This window comes from Podarcis cretensis (genome assembly GCF_951804945.1).
Source record: "Podarcis cretensis genome assembly, chromosome: 6".
In the NCBI taxonomy this organism is placed as follows: Eukaryota; Metazoa; Chordata; class Lepidosauria; order Squamata; family Lacertidae; genus Podarcis; species Podarcis cretensis.
This window is the reverse complement of record NC_137175.1, coordinates 33,073,364-33,085,545: the sequence shown is the minus strand read 5'-3', so window position 1 is coordinate 33,085,545 and position 12,182 is coordinate 33,073,364. Positions and strand designations below refer to the sequence as shown.

General features: G+C 41.4%; 1 protein-coding gene across 2 annotated transcripts in view; it reads right to left on the bottom strand.

The window, feature by feature from the left end:
* PPFIA4 (PTPRF interacting protein alpha 4) overlaps nucleotides 1-11,187 on the bottom strand; it is a 108,402-nt gene extending 97,215 nt beyond the window's left edge. The window contains exon 1 of one of the 2 annotated variants that reach the window (XM_079978914.1): nucleotides 11,091-11,187. The gene's annotated coding sequence lies outside the window, so the exon portion shown is untranslated. Of the gene's footprint in view, nucleotides 1-5,295; nucleotides 5,404-11,090 lie in introns of those variants that run through there. The other variant, XM_079978915.1, reaches the window with a different exon arrangement.
* Between the last annotated feature and the right edge of the window lie 995 nt (nucleotides 11,188-12,182).

Here is a 12,182-nt window from a genome sequence, read left to right as displayed (position 1 = left end):
ATTGTTTCTATCAGAAAACAAAAAATAAAAAGAGTCATAAAAGTGTGTCAAACCCACACAGTGTAGAACAATGTCCACTGGCCTCTCAGCTCATATGTACAGCCATCTGACTCAAAATAGTAATAATGCTGAAAGTACAGAATCCAGTACTCACAGGCCCAATCCACATACTACCCCTCAGAGTCAATGTGTGTGTTCAGCCATAATATATACCAGCCCTGTGCATACTGGAGTATGTGCATAGGCCCTTTTCCAACATTATCTTCAATGTGTGGCTATCAGATATGCCTAGTGGTCAGAGATAGCAGGTACAGTCCCACTCCACACTGCATGGGCTCCACACAACTGGAGCTCTCTGTTGATCAGTTCAGCAATACAGAAATAAAAGCCAAGGCTTTGGGGGGAAAGACCTCAGACAATAAGTAAAATAGTAAGAGAAACTAAAATGAGTTGCTAGGAGTTTACAACCATACCCTCAAATAAAATAGCAAGTTAATTTTCAGATGGAAATAATTTATTATGAATTCTTCAAAACTCCAAAGAGAGTCAGATACTTGTTAACAAAAGAAACTGCACTCTACTACCATCAGTCTTGCTCCCTCGTCATGCATGCTTGCTCTACCTACCAAAGCTGCTTTGGGGTTGCTGAACAATGTCCAAATGATCTAGCCTTCTAGGCAATCTCTACTGGCTAACAGATTTTATGCTTGTCAGTTTTCAGTGCTGACGTTTTTGACACTAGCTGAAGTCTGAGACACTTCAGAACTTAAACATTCCTTCGTCCATGGTTGCAGATGCATGCTAAGTAGGGATGCAGCCAACATTTACTCTTCAGCAGTTTGAACAACACCCTATCCCCTCATATTCCAGCCAGCTAAATCAGAATACTTGGTTTTAAGAACAACTTAGTCTCCCAGTCAGTCTTGGTGCCAAAGAATCTACTCATTGTCACAGTCATGCATTTTATTTTTTAATTGAGGAGTACTGGATGGAAAGCATGGCTGAAAAAGCTCTCACTGCTAATTCCAGATACTAATAATAAACCATTACAAAACACGCCTTTATAAGCAAGTGACTACTTTAGCTGCAGATCTTATGTGGATAATTACAGAGAAATATTTTCTAAAGATATTGCTTTTTATATTAATGAATGGCATAAGAAAGAAAGCATTGTTCCCCACTTTACTTTAGAAATAATCCTATTGAGGATATGAAATATTTTGCTGTAATTTCTTTAAGTAACTGCCTGAAAAATCCCTAGAGTTGAACAGCTTGGGCAGTGCAAAGTAGGGGTGAGGTGTTGTTGCTTTTAAATAAACAGAAGGAATGCAATGCTATTTATGAATTGTGCTAGAGAAGAAACTGTTTTCTGTCAAGGTAAGGGAGCTAACATTCAGGAAAATAACTACAATGAAAAGGTACAATGGCCATGAGTTTTGGCACTGGCTATAACATTGTTTTACTGTTTTTAATGTATGCTGCTCTGACCTCCCCAGATAGGAACAGCAAAATATAAATTATTTTAAATTAAATAAATAATGTGTTTTAAGTTTCAAAACCACTGCTACAAAACACTGGTAAAAGGAAGTGTGGAAAGAAGAATATGAGCAGGACTATCTGTCTGCTCATAAACATAATTAGATCATGAAGATTTGCACTTTAGCAACAACTAATTCAGAGTTCAGTGATACTGAGGGCAGCAACTGTTATTAAGCAAAGATAATATCTAGGACTTCAAAGCAATACTTCTGCAATGTAGTATTTCATGGCTGAACTAGCAACGTTTAGGTACAATGTTATTTGTTCAGCTCTACTGCCATACATTCTTTGAGGACCTGGATTTACATAACCGTAGCCCCTACTAAGACTGTAATGTCACCACCCACTATCCTCGTCTTACAGTATTTCCCACTACCATAATACCATTGCTCTACAATTCACAAAAGCATAGTGTGAGACCTCAAACTGTATTAGATTACAAACATGTGGGGATACTGCAACTATTCAACCTTTGTGCAAAGATTATCTAACTATATAAACGATTCCACCAATCCAGTTTTAGCCACCTCAAAAGCATATTATTTCCATGGATCGGGAAATACAAAACTAATTCTTATGAAAAGAATTATCATTATAATTTAGAGAATGCCTCCCCACAGCTTGGTGGATTAGGGCAAATCAAACTGTAAATGAATGGTTGAATCCATTTAAATCAAGTGTCCAATTCTAAAAGTCAAGTGTTTCCGGAATAAGTATGCTTTTTCTAATTAATTTGCAACTATACCTTTTATACCACCTAGCAGTGCAATTCAATATATTTCATCATACAACCCACAAACCTTTTGCCCTGCACATTAATATCCATTCAGAGGTGAGACAGATTTCTGCTTGGCTTTCTGTGTATACAAAAAGAATGTATAAACATTCTTGACTGGTGCCAGTCATACCTCTTAGGGGAAGGTATTCCAAAGCTGGGATATTACAACAGGAAATACTCTCTTGTTTGTGAATACATAGGAAAAGAGTCTCAACTGAATATTTTAAGACCCAGGCAGGCAGGTATGGAAAATAATGTTTCAGTGTCATGGCAAACAGCATTGTTTCATCAAAGCCAGGCCAGAGTCACTATAATGATCAGCAGATGCAGTACTTATGCTCTCCAAACTGAAATAGAACCAGTGAAAAGTTTCAAATGGGGGGGGGGGGATCAAGCATAAATACAGCTGCAGAGCAGCACATGTGTGACTCAATGCTTCATTAACACTCCCTTACCAGAAAGAATTAAAACTGAAAGGTGGGAAGTGTTCACAAAAGACAGTACTAAAGAAAACACAACGCACTGGGGAAATCAAATGGTGACAAAATAATCAGCATAACTACCGGTATATCATACCATAAGGGTTGCAATGCAATGCCAATCTCTTGCTTAAACCACTTAAATGAGGCCAGGATCAAAACCCAGTGGTAACAAGTAAGATCTTCCCAATACTGCAAGACAGTTCAAATACAATGAGTTGGGGAAGAACTACGGTACGGTAATTAAAGCAGTTGGATGGAGAATTGTGATTGACACAGGAACTGAAACATAGAAATGGGTGCTTTGAGACAATGCATTTTATATAGAATATAAGTAATGCCATATATGATGAGCACCATGACCAACTATGAGAGTCCTCAGCCCCAGCTATTATTTATGAAACATCTAACTTTGTGCTAGGTGCCAAATTCTCACTTGAATGCTGGTATTTCATTATAGAGGAACACAGAAAAATAATTTTACCTGAGCAGGATGTATAACACATATGCTCTTGAATATTATATTTAAACAGAGAATCTAGCATACTGAGACTCTCAAGTTCAAATTTTAGAAAAGCCCATTCCTAGCCCTTACAAAATATTAATGGTAGGCTAGTAGAGTTGTTGCAAGGTTAAATACCATAAACTGTAGACAGGGGGCAGCAACAGGGCTTCAGTGTCCTACAAGCTCCTTCCTCATCTCATAAATGTTGGAAACAGAATACATTATTGAAAATAAGCAGAAAGACATTAAATTCTATAATTCTGGCCACAGAATTATGCTTGATATAGAATTATGATCTTTTTTCAAAGTAGAGAACGCACACACTTTATTATCAAGAGGAAATATTCAGAACTCAATTATGTGCCAGAGAACAACCAAATTACCAGAGCCTCATTTCAACCACATTCTGTGACAATGAGTGCCATAATACAATTAATTGCATATATTCATGGTTTAGTTAGGTAATTTTAGTCTCTTGACTAAATAGACTCACAAGAGCCTGCTCTTTAGATGAGTTTCTATAATTTCAAATACTTCAGAATATGCCAGGCCCAAGGGAGCCTTGGTGTTACTGACCTACTACATCTCTCATCTTGCTGAGTGGGGTCCTAGACTTCTCCCCCAGGTGTTGCCTAACAGCATAACTTATAGTAATTTTTTAATACCAACTAATACATGTCAATCCTACACACATTTCTTAGAATTCCCACTGTTTTCAATGGAACATACCGGTACAAATCACGCTTACTTTGAAGTTCCTTTGTCTCAAAAAATGATCTCATAAGCACATAGTTCTCTTAACTACTATCAGCAGGTGGTAACATCAGCAACTCTTTTCAATGTATAAAATTTAGAAATATCAGTTCCCTTATCTACTAATTCATCAACAAAGAATTCTCTTTGCTCCATATGCTTGCTAAATAACTGGTGATTTCAAGAGACTCTAATTTATCTTTTAATTTTTTTGTTTAATTTGTATTAAATTCCACTAGTCTACACTGCAACTATGAGATATTAAAAAATGTTGTTTGTTCTGATTCAATGGTAAAACATGGTTTTCCTAGGGAAAGCACTGAGACAAAAAACTAAAACAAAAAACTGCCAGGACATGGAGCTTTAAAGCTTGGCCCTGTACCTAGAAAGGTAGCATAAAAGGCAGTCCAGACGAGCCCTTGGGTCATGGTACTCCATGCTCTGGTCATTTCCAGACTGGATTATTGCAATGGGGCTACATGGGGCTGCCCTTGAAAACAGCTCTGAAACTTCAACTGATTCAAATTGCAGCGACCAGATTACTGGCTGGGGTTACCTTTAGAACTCGTATAACCCTTGTTCTAAAACAGCTGCACTGGCTGGCAGTTCATTTCAAAGCCCAATTCAAGGTTCTTTGGTTACTGTTTAAAGCCCTGAATTTGTGAGACTGCTTCCTTCTCTACAAATGTTAAGATCAGAAGAGAGAGCCCACTTGGTAGTTACCAAACCCTAGATATTTGGAAACAAGGTGGCCCAGAAGAATGCATTCTCTGCAGCAGTCCCTAAATTGAGATGTGTCTGGTGCCTTCACTATACAGCTTTTAGCAAATCTTTACACTGGCCTTTGAAACATGAGGTGGTGTTTTCAAAACCCACCCTATTTCTGTGACTGTAATTAATTTTAACTGTTTTTAATACTGAATTTTAAATTGTTGTAGCCCACCCTGAGGCCTGCTGGTGAAGGGTGGATAATAAATTTAATAATAACAACAACAACATGCAATACTTAAAGTTACTTATAGAAGTAAATATACAAAACAACAATTATCTAATATCTAAGAGAAAATAGGAATAAACAAACAAACAGGCCATACATCTTTACTGGCTTAGTGGAAAACACTACTAAAATAATGATTTCCATACTCATGAAACAAGCAGGAGTGTGCACGTATGATGCAGAGAAGGGGAGAGGTTTTGCTGCAGGGCAGCAGCCTTGCTACAGAAAAAAAATCTTTGCTCACCCTCCTGCTAGTTGCAAACCTGCCAGGAAACACGTTCCATGATGTTGAGAAGTGGAGCATGTATTCAAAGAAAAGTTTGTTGAAATGCTGTGTGGAAAGGGGGAGAAAGTTTCCTTTATTACCCATTTTAAAATATCCGCATCAGGTATGGGAAGCCTCTGACTATCCAGATGCTGTTAGACTACGACTTTCATCATTCCTGACCGTTGGTCATGATTCCTGGGCTATGGAGAGTTAGAATCTAACAACATAAAGTGGGCCACAATTTCCCCATCTCTGGTATTTTTGAATGCTGATTTTGTACAAAGGCAAACACTAATACAGTAAAGACTGAAGACGAAGATGAAATCTAGTCTGAAGTTTAGGTTCCTAATATGTTAGGCAACTCTAGAAATGTGTACATGTATTCACTGGCCTGAATCCGCAGTACAGGCAATTTCAACACTAGCATAATGTCTCAGTGAAAGCAATGTCTCATTCCTAGAAACATAAGAATGCTTAACATTGGAAACAGGCAGAGAAGGTTCTTAAATACTGCAAAGAACTATTTCATGGTGCAGCAAATTAAACTGCATTCATTTTCTGTGCCTTTGCAACAGATAGAAATAAAATAAACACGCCATTATGGAAAGTCAGTACATGAAAAACCCTGAAATTTCTCCAACCTTAGAATTGCTATGAAAGGAGAACTGCAGCAAGAATTAGATTTATTTAACATTTAACAAATCTGACTTAATTTATTAAGCATGGAGTAAGGATTTATGTGCAGCTCTCTCACTACAGAAAGCTAGCCATCTTCTATTGATTACACATTCAGATTTAGCAACCCAGTTACTATTTTGATTGACTTAGTGATTATTTCATAATCTGATGTAAATATATGGCTTTAAAAACTAGTTTGAAAGAATTATCCTAAAGTCTTGGAAGCCCAACAAGCTGATAGCTACACAGATTACAGTACAGATTAATTCCTCCAAGAAATCTGCCAATATAGAGTGGTATCCAGTGCTTCTATTCGGTTAGCATAAGAGACTTGCAGTAGCAGAACGGAAATTGTACTACATGTGCCCTCAAAATCAGCTCCAAAGGGAACCCTCTGGAGAATATTTTGGGTGGAACACAAAGGAAAAAAATGAAATGGAAATATCACTACACCAGCAAATCTCTGCTGGCATTGCTTTAGATACAACCTTCAGCCTTGATTTCAATATACTCCAGTGCTTACCTTCTCAAGAAAGAGATGAGAATTGTCTTGAGACAAGAAAACTATGAGGGGAACCCAGACTAAGTGAACTGAATATCTGCTATTCAAATCAATGGAACAAATCAGTCCTGACATATTTGTCATAGTTCATCTAACTTATTCTGGATCCAGCCCAATGAATTTAAATTTCAAGGATGCAGACATACGGCTAGAATCTCTCTCACTTTTCCTTCTTTTTTCTGTATCACTTTAATTCTTTTAACTGAAATCACCTTAACAAAAATAAATATGAGAATCCAAAGTACAGTGGTATCTCGGTCGACAAACTTAATTCGTTCCGGAAGTCTGTTCTTAAACCAAAGCATTCTTAAACCGAGGCGTGCTTTCCCTCCTGCCACCGGTGCCCTTCCACTGTTCAGCTTCCATTTGTCTTCCGGGGTAAAGTTTGTTAACCAGAACACCTACTTCCGGTTTTGCAGAGTTTGTTGCCCGAATAGTTCATTAACAGGACTGTTCATAGACTGAGGTACCACTGTATATTCACTATGAACTTGTTTATTTTACTCGTGGTAGGCAGGCAAGAAAGGGACAGGAGTCCAGTAACATCTGGAGGGCATTATGTTGGCTACCTCTGGCTTAGATACTGCTGTGCCTAAGCCAGAGGTAGGCAACATGGTGCCTTTCTAAGCTTTGCACATGTGATACAAGTCACAGAAACATAAGAAACTGCCTTATAGTGAATCAAACCATGGGTTCATTTAGTACAATATTGTCTACACCAGAGGTCAGCAAACTTTTTCAGCAGGGGGCCGGTCCACTGTCCCTCAGACCTTGTGGGGGGCCGGACTATATTTGGGGGGGGGAATGAATAAATTCCTATGCCCCACAAATAACCCAGAGATGCATTTTAAATAAAAGGACACATTCTACTCCTGTAAAAACATGCTGATTCCCAGACTATCTGAGGGCTGGATTTAGAAGTCGATTAGGTCAGATCCAGCCCCGGGCCTTAGTTTGCCTACCCATGTTCTACACCGATAGCAATCCTTCAGGGTTTCAAACACAGGCCTTTCCTAATCCCTTGAAATGCCACACAGTATGTACTCTTCCACCGAACTATGCCCATCTCATTTTTCAGGAACCAAGTTCTAGTAGTCCCCAATATCTTAAAGAGTACAACCATCCATTTTTTATTTATAAATGTGAATAAGGCAAGGAAATTAACACGCAGAATAGAAAGGGAGACCCATATGGCACAACTCAGGTGGCTGGGTTTCCAAAAAAAGTTTGGCAACCCTATAGAAACCTGAATACTTGTGTAACACACTGTGAGGGCAATATTGCAAGGTACATTTCCCTGCATTTACTAATGGAGAAACATGCTTGGGATCATGTTTTAAGTCATGTTTAACAAAAACTCAAAACTAAATTCTGTTTTTCTTAGTATACATTAATTGAGTGTAAGTATTTAATATTTGGATTTTTGGAGCCCAGAATATACAAAACTCTGCCCAAAGAAAGACCTCTACTTCATTCTTTCTCCAATTATTATTTCTAAAGAGCCTCCATTAAATAGTTGCTATCCATAAATCAAACTGAAACAGACTTGAAATCTAAAACAACAGACCCACAAGGCTGAAGAGTGAATTATGACAGCTATCAGTTTGATAGTGGGAAAGCAATGAGTACACTTTTAACAGGCAGCTGGAAGTTAATCTGTTGCTGTTCTTGCTAAGATTAAGGTGATGCAACTACTCAGAGGTCCTTGGTTCTTTAATCTTTTTATCAGTCCCTCCATCCCTATGAGCATAAAACTTTTGAGGTGGTATTTTGGAACTGAGGTAGGAAATAAGGTCCTTGCAGCTGCTCATTCCCTGAATACTGAGCCTAGGATGTTCTTCTCCTTGTTGTGTGCTCTTTATGGAAGACAAAAGGTACAATCTCCCTTCTGTCTAGTGACAATTGCTAGACTGCCCACTCCCCTCATTGGTTTTACCAAGTCCATGTTTAGAATAAAAGTACTGGATGCACTGCCAGAAAAGACAGTCTTTCTTTATTGTAGCTATTACAGATGAGTTGTTTTACAAGCAGCTCAACCCATTTGTTTCTTGACTTCAGGAGACCAAGAGCTTGTCTAGAAAGCATATTCTCTTTTGGCTGCAGCAGAAAGCTAGAAGCAGAGGTGAGACACTAAGCCATTGGTTCTCAAAGGGTGTGAAGCATCATGCTGGTGTGGCAGGAGAGGATGGCAAGTGTGGTGAGAAGATTCAAGGACAATCAATATTATATTTTGGGAATGATTCATGTTCTTAGTGGTGCAGCAATGAAACTGCTAGCACATTTGCAAAGCTAAGCAGTCTGATATGGTTTCAAACATAATGGGGGACCACATGTTGAGTGAGGTTCCTGTATTGAAGGGGATCCTCAGGGTCCTTTCCAACTCTAAGATTCTTAAGTATCTGCATTGTTTTATACTTTCTGATCATATGATAGAGTAGTCATGTTATAAATCACTGCTAGAAGTTGTTTCTTTTTATTTTCCCATGTATTTCGTATCAATAAAATATTCACTGTGGCATGAACAAATTTTTATTCTGAAAGTGTGGCCCAGAAACAAAAGTTTGAGAACCACTGCAGTAAGCACTGCTGGGTAGTGCTACAATCAATTTGTCTCTGCTACCTATGCCAACCCTATTCATCCATTCACACTAGGCTACGGTGATTAACAGGGGCATCACCAATAGACCCCACATAGCTTGCAAGCATGGATAGAAAGAACACTCCTAGCACTTAAAAAAAGCTTCAGATTAAAGAGCTAGAGTAGGAGGCTGCAACCTTGTCATTTTTATTTTATGTAGGACTGAATTTTATTACTTGATACTAAAAAGCAAGGAGCATAGTTTCATTTAGGCATTCATTTGTGACATCTGAGTGTAGATGAAATCACTTATTTTGTCTAATTCTGTGTGTGTGTATACATACATACAGTTTAAAAGCAACCATGATGCTTACAGAATGCTCAAGAATGGTTCAGCAGCTGGTGTGTTATAACAGCTGTTTCTCTTGTTCTGTACTATCATGCTCTCCCCTTGTGTTTCTTTCAACCATTTGTCACATCCATCTGTTCCTCCTTATTTCAGGCTTCATTTTAAGATTTTCGGGACAAGTACTGGAGAGGGAGGGGCCATTTTGCATATCACCTTTGGAAATTATGGCAATGCTAAGAAGAGAGGGATCCAAGTAATTAGAGTATGCAAATGTTCCATGGTGTAGTGCTCCTATTTCATAGGAATCATATATACCAAAAAAGCATATCATTCATATTTTAGGAACGAATACAGCCCTGTGACATGGGCTGGATTTCACAATAGCCTATTATACACCACCCAACAAGCAAATAATAATTATGCAATAGCATGACACCCTAATTGCCAACTGAAAGCAAAGTCGCAGTTTGTAAAACAGTGAATATCAACTGCAGATTTCTATGTGCGCCTCAAATTACAAAACCGAAAGAATCCATCTCTAAGCTAAATACATTGGGTTCTAATAATAATCTTCCAAGTGTTGAATATAACCCCTCCCTGAACCACACATAAGCAGCTGAAACTGAACACCTTCTAAGAGACACAGGGAAAAGAATTCATACTCCTATTGGTAGAAGCAGGTGCCAAGGTTTAAAAAGAAAATAAACCAGCAGGAGCTTTTTATTCTTTTTTACTTTTCCACAATGAGAGCCACAAGCCACAGCAAACATGGCACCAGGCCCGCACGTCCCCCTTCTCACTCTGTGGGCATCATCAGTATCAATACACTGGACTGTGGCGAACTGGCAAGGCCAGGCTTGGCTACACGAGCACGGTACTCTTTCCCAGCACTTGAAGCGTCGCGGTCCCTGAGTGACCGCCGTCTACGCCCATCACCTTTACCTCCAATGCTGTGGAAGCGAAGTAGCTTCAGAAGAAGAGAGGCAGGCGATATCTGCTAAGCTCAGAAGACTCCCCCCCCCCCCAAGGTTTGGAGGGGCTGAGAAAGACCGTCGCTTCGCATTCCCACCCTGCCCGGCTCCCAGCATCCCTGGTATGACGCGAGCCCGAGAAGCCAAAGGGACGGCGGCGTCGATGGATGCGCCTCCGCCCGCCACGCTGGGCACCTGCTCGCGGCCTCATTCGCCCCCCGCAGCAGCAGCGGCGGCGGCGGCGCGAAACAGGCGAGGGGGGCTCTCTGACTGACATGCTGCGGCAAGGACGGGCAGGCAGAGGCCTGGAGAGAAAGAGCGGGTGATCACGCTCGCTTCGCCCGCCCGAGCCGCCTCCACCCCGGCCGAGCCGCAGCGCCTCAGAACGGCGAGGCGAAGATGGTACTGGGCAGCCACGTTTCTCCACCGCCCCGCCGCCTTGCATTCCTGACCACGGCAAAATGCCCCCTCAGCCAGACAACGGCTCCCTCGCTTCGCCTGCTCCCGCTTCCATCCGGGCAAGTCGCCCTCAGGCGCGCTGAGGTAACCAACCTGAAGGCAGCACCCCGCGCTCTCTTTCTCCCCCCCTCCCCCCTCATCATCTCGTTCCCCTCAGGAGCAACCGCCACTCACCGGCTTCGGAAAGGAGGCTTTCGCGCACCGCAGCCGCTACCACGGCAGCGTCCCTGCTCGCGGAAGGCCCCGCCCCCCATGCCGCCTCACCCTTCTCTGCTCGCCGGAGGCCACGCCCCCGTGCCGGCCTCTTGCCTGAGAGGCCACGCCCCCTTTTATCCCACTATTATTTCCCAGCGCCGTTTCAATAGGACGAGGCCCCGCCCCCTCGCTTACCCCGCGCTCTCAGGACCGCTCCTTCTGGCCCCGCCTCTCCGCATGCGGAAAAGGAGAAAGCGGCGCTGGCGGTACGGAGTTTTTCTTACGTCCCTTGTCATCTGCTAAACGACAAGCTTAAACGCGGCTGCCTGGCAAAAGGAGTCGCGTTGATGTCAGAGGGATGGACTTCCTCCAAGCATACTGAGAATCAGAGCATTTGAGTGAGTGGCTGGCTGGCTTGGAGTCAGAATGCTCCTTGCTCCTTGGAAGTGGGTGCTGATGCTCATGCTCAGCGGGACATAGCAGTGCACACCCACCTGCTTGCATTTAACAGCCCGATTCTGTTCGTGTTTGAAGTTCTGTTGAGCTCAGTGGGGCTTCCCCACAAGCTAAGTGAGGGAACACAGGTTTAAGGGGTTTGGTTATTGAGTAAAGGCGCATAAGATCATGCCGTCCTAATAATGTCAGTTGGAAACAGTGGGAGCTACCTAAAAGCACACAGTAATTAATGGGATTATATGGACGCCTATCTGAGAGTCATAGCTGTCAACCTTCCCTTTTTTTGCGGGAAATTCCCTTATTCCAGCGCCGTTTCCCGCTGCTTCCCGCTGCTATCCCGGATTGTTAGATATCCCATAGACTGTCCTTGGGACAGGTGAAGCTACTGATCCCCTTATTTTCAAATCTGAAAGTTGACAGCTATGCTGAGAGTCCAATAAATAGCACTGGGGTGCAAGTTGCACAGTACAGTATTGCTATTCAATTCTGGGAGAAGGTCCTGATCATTCATATATATACACACACACACACACACACACACACACACACGATCCAAGTAAAAAGATTGAAAAACTCATTTTCCATGTGCTAATCTAAAGGAGAGTCTAGCTAAGG